Source organism: Ochotona princeps, chromosome 23 (genome assembly GCF_030435755.1).
Source record: "Ochotona princeps isolate mOchPri1 chromosome 23, mOchPri1.hap1, whole genome shotgun sequence".
Lineage (NCBI taxonomy): Eukaryota > Metazoa > Chordata > Mammalia > Lagomorpha > Ochotonidae > Ochotona > Ochotona princeps.
Window position 1 is genome coordinate 24,728,059 of NC_080854.1, and position 12,619 is coordinate 24,740,677.

Below are 12,619 nucleotides of genomic sequence, written 5' to 3' on the forward strand. Positions count from 1 at the left end.
ACAAGCTCTTGAGCCAGGCTGCTATATTAAAAGCCAGTTGTACCAGCTCCTAGCTGCTTTCTTGCACTGTCATTTCGCAAAAGGGGGATGTCATTTGCAAAACGGATGTAGCAGGGGAAATGGTGGCTTTTTCCAAAAAGACAGGTGCATATTCCAGAACCCGTGAACATGACCTTCCTTGGCAAATGATCTTTACCGCTGGAATTAAATTAATGGCCTCAAGATGGGATCATCCTAGATTATACAGGTGTCTCTAAAGCTAAATAATCCTATAAAGACACACAAAATAGGTGTAAGCAGAATGAGAGGCAGACTCCAAGGACACACCGAAAAGAGCATTACAGAGACAGAGACGGTGATGGGAACAAAGCAGCTATGAGAAACACCAACTGCTCCCTGCAGCCAGAAGAGGAGAAGAAAAATGCTCCTCCAGTGCCTCCTGAGGGATCAAGGCTCTGCCAACGCCTTGATCTCAGACTTGTTCCCTCCAAAACCACGAGAGAATAAGTTTCTATTATCTTAAGCCACCATGTCTATGCTAGTTTGTCCTGCGAGCCCTAGGAGTCCAAACAGTGTGTACCTCACTGGTTGTTAAAATTACTGAAGGAAGATGCACCAAGTGTCTAGAATAGTCAGTAGCTGCCCAATAGTAAGCTTCTAGACACTATGGATTCTCATCCATGTGTTGGACATTGTGCTGAATCCTGAAGAGTTTAGAGAAAGGGTAGCTCATCTTCAGAGATAAAGATGGTGCTTGGGACACCCCCAGGTGAAGGACCAGAAGGCTGAGCGAGTGCTCAGGCGCCAGATGTGGCTCTCTCCTGCCACTCTGCAACAGTTTGCAATAAAGCAAGCAATCAGGCTCGCATCTGCTCAGGTTTTTCAAGATGAGCAGCAGGTCCAGAGAAGGGCTGACATGATCCTTTCCGATGCCTCCCTATTCTGGTGCCACCTCACTATCTGCTCTCTCCTGAGAGTCCATGCTGATGAGGCCACTCCAATCACATTTTCTGGGGACAGATGTCTCCTCTTTGAGTCTAATGATACTGGGAATAAGGGTGACCAGGCGGGGTGAGAATGGAGATTGGGCAGCAGCAAACTGTGGAAGGAGGCTCTGCCAATTGTGTACGCTGAGTGAGTTTGTAATAATATTTGCATAGCTGCTTTAGCCTGAGACATCAATTTTCCTCACCAGGAGACCCATTTAGCACAACCTTTTACCCAATCTCTGAAACACACTGTGTTGAAAAAGGGAGGAGGATGAGCCAAACAAAACGAAGTCACCAAGTCAGTCATTTTCTAAGCGTCCATCGGCTGACAGATACACAGGAAAGGCAAGAGTATACAGACATCTGGTTTTAGTAGCCTTGGCTCCAATCACTTAAGTGCACAGAAAGAAATGTTTGAAGGGAGTCTGATTATAATTGATCTACTGCATGCAAACCTAAGGAGTGTCAGCAACCACATAAGAATCAGGATATTCATACTTGCAGACATGGACCCAAGGCATCACAGCTATCTCAGAATACCATCGCTATTCTACTGTACAGAAGCAGAAATCTGTGGCATACCACAGTTTCAGCAACATCCAGGATAGGTACACAGGATAAGCCAGGTCTTGTACTGAGGCAGGAGGTATTTGGCCTTTGGTAAAAGACACTTCCACTTGGCACCCCTGGATCTTCATAGGAGTGACCACAGCCAGACAGGCCCTGAGCTACAAAGCCCTCTGGCTCCCTCTCTCCTCCAACCAGTTTCCTCTGTCTGCTGGGAGGTTTCTCCCAGGAGGTGGCCTGGTTCCCTGCTCTCCCTCCTCTGCAGAGCACATCAGGATCCACAATGACTGTTTCTTTCCCCACCATCCTTCCAGCAGAACTCCAACAGCCTCGGTGGGCAGGTCACAGCCAGGGACCTGACTTGGGATTTCCACTGCACTAAGTACTGCACTAACAACATTCCTGTTCCCAGCAGGAATGCTGTCTTTATTTTTAGCAAAGCAGGACAAACACTCTTCTAAGGCCAGAACACGGTGCGTGTGCAGTGTGAGTGTGTGCTGTATCTTGGACAATTATGTACAAGTGGTAGGATCAAAGGTAGAGCAAGCAAAGCTGAGTACCAGAAGCATCGGAAGGTTGATGAAATAAGACCAGAAGTGGCTCAGCTCCAATCCATTTTCATTCCTGCTAAAACACCTCTCAGGATCTCATTTTCTGATGGGTCACTTACATACCAAAGACAACGCTCCTCGGGAAGCTGTTAAAATGTCACACAGCAACCTGGGAGGAGCTGGAATGAGCTGGGGTTACCTCATCCTGCAGTCAAGACACCGAATTATGCTCTTTCGAGGATTTGCACATCCTTAGGAGTTTGGATTTTTTTTTTAAACCCCTGTGGTTATCCAAGTGTCTTTGGCTGCTCCCAACAAAAAAATCCCGTCTCCTGGCTATTAATTCACCCCATCAAGTGCACACTACATATCTCATTGGCTGTCCCCTGCTTTTCCAAAAGCTCTTCATGTTGTCCTAGAATGCTTGATGAGGCACAGAAAGACTCAATAACCCACAAACAATCCAAGAATAACTTCATCAGCTCGATGGTCAATGCTGTCTGGTTTCATCAGGTTGCATCACCAAGAGAGTTAAGAATCTTAACATTTCTGATTTTCTACAAACTAGTGACCTAGTCGCTGTTCACTTGGATTTTATTCACATGGGTAATGCAGAGGGAACAGCCAGCATCTCTCAGGATGGACTCTAATTCCTGGCCCTCTGGGGACCAGTGGGTGGGGAAGATGCTACTGTCGTGTGAGAATAGGCCACAGCCAAGGACCAGCCTGTTCCCGGAGCTGGAGGAACTCAGACCAATGTGTCTTCTGGGCACACTTAATGCCTTCACAAGTCATCTCTCCACTCGGCTGCCTTGTCAGACCACAGAAGGCCTCTTCAGCCATTGAGACTGCAAACTGTAAATGTTCCCAGCGTTTCCCAGAACACATTTGTTGTTTTCTTCTTTTTTCTAAAACACATTTGTAAACAGAATGCAGACCTTGGGCCCTGCATGGTAGCCTAATGGCCAAAGTCCTCACCTTGTACGTGCCAGGACCCCATATGAGCACTGGTTCATATCCTGGAGGCCCCACTTCCCATCCAGCTCCCTGCTTGTGGCCTGGAAAATCAGTCAAGGACGGCCCAAGACCTCGCACCTGCAGGGGAGACCTGGAAGAGGCTACGGGCTCTTGGCTTTGGATCGGCTCAGCTTCTGCTGTTGTGGTCACTTAGAAAGTGAAATCAGCAGATGAAAGATTTTCCTGTCTGTCTTTCCTCCTCTCTGTTTATCTGACTTTCCAATTAAAAAAAATTTTTTTTAAAGAAAGAAAATTTGGGGGAAAAAATAAAGAGTGCAGAACTCTTGCTTTCATAGACTGAATCAGACAACTTCCCTGGCTTCAAATTCTCCTGCCCAGTGGCCACAGGACTATATCCTTTGCTTAATTCCAGCTCCTTTCCTTTTATAAGATATGGATATTATAATTAGCTTTTAAATTTTTTAAGATATATTTATTTGAGAGGGAGAGTGACAAGAAAGAGGGAGTGAGAGAGAAAGAGAAGTATATCATCTGCTGACTCACTCCCTAAATTGCTACAACAGGCAGGGCAAAGCCAGGTCAAAGTCAGGAACCAGCAACCCCGTCTGCAACTCCAACACTGGTTGATATCTTACGGGGCACCTGATCCACCACCCACTGCCTCCCAGGTACATCAGCAGGAAGCCGGGTGGGAAATAACAGACAATCCAAGTACCCCTCCATGGGATACGAGCATCCTGCTGTACCACCAGGCCTGCCCCAGAACTTCAAATTTTTTAATTCTGCGAAAGGGCTGACCATTTTTATACACAATTATACAAAAGCCCAAACAATAACAATCTAGATATAGACCATTCTGGTGGAAAATAAAGAGTAATTGCAGAAAATTATTTCCTTACAAAACATTATTCACATTTCTCCCAAATTTCATTGGAAACTTGACACCAGTGTTTTGGAGTGCTTAATAAGACAAATTAAGTGCTCCTTTCGTCCTTTCTTCACTAATAAGTGAGACTATCTACTGAATCTTTTTATGTATAACCAAAACTCAATAACAAAACCAAGGGGGTATTTTTAAATAAGATTTTTAATAAGGTTTTTAAAATGATTTATTTATTGGTTTTTTTTTTTTTTGAAAGGCAGGGTAATAGAGAGAAGGAGGGAGGAGGGGAGAGAGAGAGATATCTTCCATCCACTGGTCCATCTTCCATGCTAGGCTGACCTGAAGCAGGAGCCAGGAGCCTCCTCCAAGTCTCCTATATGGCAACAGGAATTCAAGGACCCAGCTCATTGCCCTCCCAGGCCACAAGCAATAAGCTAGATAAAAAAATGCAGTAGCAGTGCCCAGCACAGTGGCTTAGTAACTAAAGTCCTTGCTTTGCACACTGGGATCCCATGTGGGTGCCAGTCTTAATCCTGGCGGTCCTGCTTCCCATTCAGCTCCATATCTGTGGCCTGGAAAAGCAGTCAAGGATGGCCCAAAGCCTCGCAACCCTGCACCCATGTGGGAGACCCAGAAGAAGCTCCTGGCTCCTGGCTTTGGATTGATTCAGCTCCAGCCATGCAGCCACTTGGGGAGTGAATTGGCAGATGGGATATTTTCCTCACTGCCTTTCCTCCTCTCTGTATATCTGACTTTCAAAAAATAGATAAAATCTTTTTAAAAACACAGTGGAAGGCACACAAACTGGTGCCCGTATGGAATGTCGGCACCACAGGCAAAGGCCCAGTCCACTATGCCATAGTGCAGCTCCAAGATTATTAAAAAACAAAAAACTTTATTATTAGAAAGGCAGAGTGATCAAGTAAAGGAAGAGCTTCCATCCATTGCTTCACTTCCTGAATGCCAGCAGTGATCAGGGCTGGACCGAGTTAAAGAGAGGAGCAGAGAATTCTGTCCAGGAGTTCCATGTGTGTGCAAGGGACTCAGTATGTGGTCACCATCTGCTGCCTCCCGGACGCTCCATCAAGAAGGTGGACAGGAAGCAGAGGCGGGACTCCGTCCCAGGCTGTGTAATAAGCAATGCAGATGTCTCCAGCAGCAGCTGTACCCAGCTAAGCCACACACTTTTCTTGGGATGTAGGTTTCTCATTCTTTCTCTTCCACCTGCATCCTACGCAGCTACCATGGAAGAGCAACAATCCTGAGATTAAGGGACCGTGGGTTATGATGCTAACTCCAGTTGTTGAACAGGGCTAGCTCTGTCCTCCAGGCCTCAGCTTTTCTCAATGCAGGCCTCAGTAAGCAGGAATCCATCATCCCCTTCCAAACTATGCAAGATCAGAAGACCATCCAAGCTCCTCCACTTCAAGTGGGGCCACGGATCTTTGCAGACACAGAGAAAAGTGGAAGACAGATGTATCCTCTGAGGCAAGCCAGCAGCCAAAAGGCAGGTGTCCTGAGACAGTAAAGGTGGTGATGGGCAGGCCAATGAGCAGTCCAGAGTGGAAAGCAAGCTGCGATCGAGGCTGCTAGCCTTCTACGTTCAAACAGCTCTGTCTGCCTTTGGTGAGAGGATCGTTCAGTGCTCAACGCACCACTGCCAAGGACCCGCTAAGCAGCACACTGCCATGAAGAGACTCACAGGCACACCTCAGAGCCCTAACACCTGCTAAGAGCAGCTCTGAGTGGCTGATGTCGCAACCTGACACACAGGCAAGCAGAGGCTCTGGCCTGACAGAAGCACTCTGCACCACTAGACACCAGCCTCACTTCTCTGGCCCCAGCTCTGAAACTCTGTTGGTTGGCCAGGTGCTGGGCAGTGGTGGCAGTACTATAGTCCTTCCCCAAGTGCCCAACCTCAGCCAGGGTCCTCTGGGCTCCTACACACAGATGCCCCCTCCCATTTTCCTGGAAAGACTCTCATGTCCTTGACTGCAGGGCCACTTGCTCTCTCCAGCACTCCATCTAGCCTCGCTCCTCTCCCACCCTGCAGAGAGGCACCTGTCAGCTTTGTTCTCTCCCTACCCTTGTTCTTCGTGGTCTCTAGCTTCTCTCTCCTCCCACCCCTGCCCAAACACCTCTTAACTTGTTCCTCCATTCTCTCTCATTTTTCTTTTCTTTACCAAACATGCCTGGCAGGGAGAATTTTAGGGATTCCACTAAGCAGATCTTCCCTCAGCCTACCACCTCCTCAAAGCACTCTGTTTTATTTGTAAGCAGCATGTAAGGTTTCAGAGAGATAGGGAGATCTTGAATCCTCTGGTTCACTCCCCAAATGGTGACAATAGCTGGAGCTAGACCAAGCCAAAACCAGGAGCTTGGAACTCCATCTGGGTCTCCCATATGGGTGGCAGGGACCCAAGTTTTTGGGCCATCTTCTGCTGCTTTTCCAGGTTAGTAGCAGTGAACTATTTTGGAAGTGCGACAGCCAGGATTCAAACCAGTGACAGTGTGGGGTGCCTGCACTGCCAGTGGTAGTTTAACCCACGGCACTACAACGGCAGCCCCAACACACTTTGGGATCCAATGTCTGCTCCTAGTTCCCTTTTCTTGTCAATCAAATCACTTTCTTTTCCCCTTGCAACCTAGTTCCAGCGTCATCCTTCCTGGATGCTGATCTCAGTCAATGGCCTTTGCCCATCATCCTTGAGGGATATCAGCCCTTCCACTTCTCCCTGTCTGTGTGCTTATGTCCTTCCTGAGCTTGCCTGCCTAGTCTTCCTCTTCTGAAACCCAACTCTGTCCTCAACATTCTACTTGGTACTGTGGGAAGAAGAATGAAGTTAAAAGTGGTTGAATGGGCACCAAGCTTCAGGCTCAGCTGCTTCATCTGAGGCCTGTGATGCCAGTATCCCATATGAATATTGGCTCAAGTCCTAGTTGCCTCACTTCTGATCCAACTCCTTTCTAAGATGCCTGTGAAGGTAGTTGAAGAGTTGAAGTGGCCCAAGTGCTTAGGCCACTGCCACCCACTTGGGAAACCTGGGTGGAATTCTTATTTCCTGGCTTCAGCCTGATCCAGTACCAGCTGCTGTGGGCTTTAAGGAAATGAACCAGCAGACAGAAGATCTCTGTTTCACTCTGTAGTTCTTTCAAATAAATAGGTTATTTTTTTTAATGGTTGAGTTAGGGTTAATATTATGACAAACCAGGTTAAGCTGCTAACCTGTGATTCGGCATCCCACATAGTTTCTGGCTTGAGTCTTGGTTGTTCCATTCCAAGTGTAGTTTGCTGCTAATTCACTTGGGGAAGCAATGGAAGATGGCCCACGTATTTGGGCCCCTCTCACCAATGTGGTTCCAAATGAAGCTCCAGTCTCCCGGCTTCAGCTGGTCCAGCCCCAGCCATTGATTGTATCCATCTGGGGATCTCTGTCTTTCAAATTAAGAATTCTTCTTTTAAAAAATTGTTGCCTCTCCAAATCTGTCCTGTTTAAGAAATGCAGCCTCATTTTGGATTTGGTCCCAACATTTTGTGGGTTCATCTTTTGGGGGAATTTTTCCCTGTGGTTGCTGCAGAAGGAACCTAGGGCTACCTTTCATCAAGGATGCTTATCATGACCACTTCTGAGTCCCTTGGGCCCACTTGACCTAAGTCAAGGGAGTGACCACAGCTCTGGGTTATCTTGCCCTGTCCCTCAGGTCTGAGTGTGGGCAGTCAACCTGGGTGGGGGGCCCAGGGTGTTCCCTCAGCCTCTCTTCTTGTCTAACCTGAGGAAGCTGATGGGTGACTACTCAGCCTTATCTGGTCAAGAACAAGACAGGGCCCTAGGGAAAGAGGTCCAGGACAGCATAATGAGTGTGCTCCCAGGGACCTGTTGGGTGGAGGGTCCCGGAGCAGGGGGCTTTGGCTGGACCTTACAGGAGAAGAAACAGCTCATTAAGATGACCAGAGAAGAAAGATGCACCAAGATCACACCTCTGGCCCAGCCACCTGAGCAAAGCAACTTTACCAAGGCAAAAAAGGCAGGTCAGAGAGAGAGAGAGAATGTGTGTACACGTGTGTGTGTGTGTGTGTGTGTGTGTGTGTGTGTATGTGTGTGTTGAGGGAACAGCAAGAAAAAAAGTGAGGAGGTAGCAGGATTTAAAAATTTTCCCACAGGTCCTGGGACGCATGGATAGATGTTATAAGAACAGCTGACCTGTAGATTGCATGATTGGTAAGATGGGACAGAAGTGAGAAAGCGGAGTCTGAAAATATATCCCCAGCTTCCTAATTCATCAGATGTTAGAAATCCCAGACTCCCTATTTTCGTTCACGGGGTATTCATACCTGTAACCTGAGCATGTTCTATGTTTCTTCTCTCCAAATCCAAGCAGTGCCCACACCTCAAGTCCACATCTGATGTGCCCTGCCTTTGCTGCACCTGCGGCCTGCCAGCTCTGATCTTGATGCTCCACCCCCATCCAATTACAAGGCTCCCTGCCTCTCATCTCCCCAAACTCAATTCTCTCTGTGAGGGAGCCAATAAATCACCTTGAAGCGCATATTTGACCAGAATAGCCCCTTGCTCAAAAAAAATCCCCAAACATCCTCCTAGTGTGCAAGTTCCTCTAAGTGCCTACCTCAGCCTCCTGCCCACAGTACCCCTAAGGCCTTGTCCAACCCAGGATAAGTCCCTCCACTCATACCTCTTCTGCCCAGGATCTCCTCTACAAAGTCTTTCAGGACCCTCAGTCCAAAGCGACATTCGTCTTCTGTAGACCCCCAGAATGTTTCCTTTGGACCCCTCTTTGGGTGCTCTCTTCATCCCAGCATCCCTTTCCAGATGCTGCGAGTGCACTGGTTTGCATCATGAACCATCTCTCACTTCAGTCAGACTGAAATGCTGAGTGCAAGCAAGAGGCTTCTTCCAGCCAAGTACCTCCCCTGGAAACTCTAGCTACCTCCTCCCACCCCCCCGCCGACCTCCTGGCAAACCACAGGTACTCCAAAAATAAGATGATTGAAATGAATAGAGGAATCATCGCAAGTTTCCTTAAATAGTAAACTGCCGTAAGTGCATGCAAAATCAATTTCAGTGATAGATTTAAAGTATGATTCAGTATTTTTCCAGGAGTGTATGAACTCTGTCAAAGGATGTACATTTATAAACTTCACAGGGCTCTCAATCTTCCTCTCCCAGCACCTGCTGCCCCCTTTCTCCCACACCTGCCTCTTCCTCCCCACCTCCTGCCACCTATACACACACACACACACACACACACAAACATACCACTCTGTGATTTTTATAGGAGTAGCAGTTCCTGGCCCATCGCAACGGAAGAAGACATTGCTGAAGCCAGAACCACCACCTACAGTCAGAGGTGTGTTCTGAGACAGTCTATTCCACCCTCACCAGCAGCCCTCCCACACCATCCCTGCTAGCCTGCACCTCCTTGACCCCCACCCAGGAGTCCTAGACCAGAAAAGCAGGTTCTGAAGCAACAACACGCCACTAAAGTCAAACACAGAGCAGGCACAAAGTTGGGGGGGGCACCTCTCTGGAGAAGAATCCCCCAGGGCCCAAGGGATAATCAAGCCATCACTTTTGGTAGCCACTGGACACCTCCTGGTGATCTCTCCAGGAATACATCCATCCAAAGAACCTTCCACCCTGGGAGGCAAGAAGCTGAACCGGCTGCAAGGCACAGGCCCAGACCTCCCATGCCCAAATCCAGTCCCAGCGCAGAGCTGAGCCCTGGAATGCCCTCGTGCCTGCCACTCCAGTGCCAGTGACCAGCCAGCCAGGCCAGATCCTGTCCTCTTCACACTCCCTTATCAAGGTCTCTGTGCCTATCAGGGCTGCTTCTGGCCCACTCCTGCTAGAGGTACTGAGCTCTCCCCCTGCTGGACTCAGCCCAGAGCTGTAACGCAGCTTCCCAGTGGAGGCAACGACCAGCAGCCGAGAGAGGCAACCCTGAACCAGAGGTGGGAGGCAGATGGGGTTTTAGGGAGAAGTCACTTCGGATGGGGCCCCGGGGGTAGAGGTACCCCGAGTTTCCCCAGCAATGCCCCTGCGGTCCCACTCTGTCCAGGCTCTCCGCTGCGCCCTCCTGTCCTTGGCTGGAGTTTGTGGCCACCCAACGTGGGACCTCAGCTCAACGCCCCCACTCACCGGCAATCCAGATCGTCCCTAAACTTTCCAGGGAGCACACACCTCAGGGATGCCAAGCTTTCCGCCACCCTCCCTGCGTCCAACCCCGCAGCCCCTTATCCCAGACGGCGGGTGGCTCGCTTCACCTGCTCGCGGCTCGCAAGGGGCTCGGCTGCTCCTCCTGCGTCCGGACCCAGACGCCGCCCGGTGGGTCCCCGCGCAGCTGCCGCCGCCACCAGCCACCAGCACCAGCACCAGCGCAGCCGCCGCGCCCGCCCGGAGCTGCAGCGCCGTGGTGCGCCCGCAGCCTCGGCCAGCGCAATCCCGGCGCCCAGCGCTCGGCCCTCGCCTCCGAAGGGGCCCGCCAGCCGCAGCCCCGCCGCGCCGCCCTGCCCGGGGCCGGCACGCACCAGCGCCGGGAGTCTGCTCCTCGCAGCGCCGCGGCGCTGGGGATCCAGCGAGCCTCTGGGATGGGCGGGGATTCCCTCCCCTCCGGTTGATTCGAGGGGCGGGAACTCCCTTCCCGGAGTGACAGCCACGAGGGGCGGGAATTCCCTTGCAGGAATGACAGGGTGGGCGGGGAGTCCCCAGAGCCACCGCGCCGCGGCCAGGGCGTCGCTCCCAGCGAACCTATAGTCTTGGGGCACCCCAAGAACCTGGGGGTCCCGATGGGCGAGGAACCGGGGGTCGGAAAGGGGGCGGGATCCAGGGAGGCTGCAGCTCAGATCTCTATCCAGGCGGGGCCTGTGGCGCCATGTAGGTGGGAGAGTGCGAGCTAGGGGACTGGAGGTTGCCTTGGCATGGCCCTTAACTTCATGTCAATTGCCTTATCAAAGAATGGGCGGAATTTGCCTTTCCAAAGGAGAAGGGGGAAGGGCCGGCTGCCCACCCCCTTGGCCTCTGGTTCTTAGGATACCAAAGTTAATTCAGCACTAGAACGAGAAGGACTTCGGGGGAGGGGTCCTCCTCGGAGGGCATCACATCCTCTCCCTCCGCACCCCCTACCCACCAGTTAATGTCCCCAGGGAAGTCCCCAGGGACTTGGCAGGGAATGGAGGCCGAGGGATGGGGGGAGCCAATCGCCCTGGCCCTCTTCCAGGTCACCCGAGGGACATGAGCCTCAGCTTTTTGGATTCTTCATTCCCTTGGATTTCAGAAAGGAAAGCCTTCAAATATTGGGGATTTTTTTTCTTTTTGTCATCCTTGTCATTCTGTTTGCCACAAGGAAGGCTTGATAAAAACACAATAGGGAGACTACCCGGCTGTGCAAATAAAACTCCCTTAAGAGGAAAAGACTGGGCTTTTTGGAGCGTTTTCAGATAACAGCAAAACATACGAAAATTTACAAAACCTGGGGTAACGAATAACTGAATAATGCCTTTGACGTTTGCTGCAGTGCAGTAATTGGAAATCTTGGCTTTGGCTGGGAGGGAGCCGGGCAGCGAGCTGCTACAGCTTTGCCCAGCGCGGCAATCAGCTCAGGTCTCCAGCAAAACCTGGCCAGACTCCACAGGGCTGTCCCCAGCGTTCCCAAGGCACGGTATTGGAGACATTGGTCAGGTGGGGAAGTATTTGGATCCAGCAGTTCTTCAGCCTTTAAAATTATCTGGCTTCTGCCATCCACTCCTGCACAGATGACAAGCACTCTGCAGTATAAGGGAAGCCACCTCAGTCACCCGGTACCTCCCCAATCTAGATAGACACTCCTGTGGAAAGATGCTGTGAACATTGGCACTGACACAGTGACTCAGCAGGGCACTTAGCAGGTGCACAGTGGGACTAGTCAAAGGGCCCCCTGAAACACCAGGAGCAAAAATCCTTCTGGAGTCAAGTGTGACCACTGTGTCCTCAGCCTCATCTTTCCCCCAGTTTGTCACAGGAGCCAGGAAGGAGCAGCCTAGACCACCTCAGTCTCTGTACCCAGCACCCAGCGCAGCCAGCCCTTCAGCACCCAGGGGAAGTTCACTGAGTAAATGAATATGAAATGAATTGATCCCACTACCATTTTTCCCCAGGCCCTTCCTCAGGGCCTCCCACGCGGATGCAGGGTCCCAAGGCTTTGGGCCATCCTGGACGGCCTTCGCAGGCCACAAGCAGGGAGCTGGATGGGAAGTGGAGCCGCTGGGACCAGAACCGGTGCCCACATGAGATTCCAGGCACATTCAAGGTGAGGACTTAAGCTGCTGGGCTACCGCAACAAGCCCCGCACTACCATTTTTCCTTTTTTTAAAAAAATTATTTATTATTTTTAATTCATTAATTACATTGTATTATGTGACACAGTTTCATAGGTACTTGGGTTCTCCCCACCCCTCCCCAAACCCTCCCACCATGGTGGATTCCTCCCACCTTGTTGCATAACCACAGCTCAAGTTCAGTTGAGATTCCCCCATTGCAAGCATATACCAAACATAGAGTCCAGCATCTTATTGTCCAGTCAAGTTCAACGGCTTCTTAGGTATACCCTTTCTGGTCTGAAGACAGAGCCAGCAGAGTATCATCCCAGTCAATTAA

General features: G+C 50.4%; 1 protein-coding gene across 1 annotated transcript in view; it reads right to left on the minus strand.

Moving 5' to 3' along the window:
- PDZD2 (PDZ domain containing 2) overlaps window positions 1-10,557 on the minus strand; it is a 329,172-nt gene extending 318,615 nt beyond the window's left edge. Inside the window, exon 1 of the mRNA XM_058680001.1 lies at window positions 10,252-10,557. The gene's annotated coding sequence lies outside the window, so the exon portion shown is untranslated. The remainder of the gene's footprint in view (window positions 1-10,251) is intronic.
- Window positions 10,558-12,619: the final 2,062 nt, after the last annotated feature.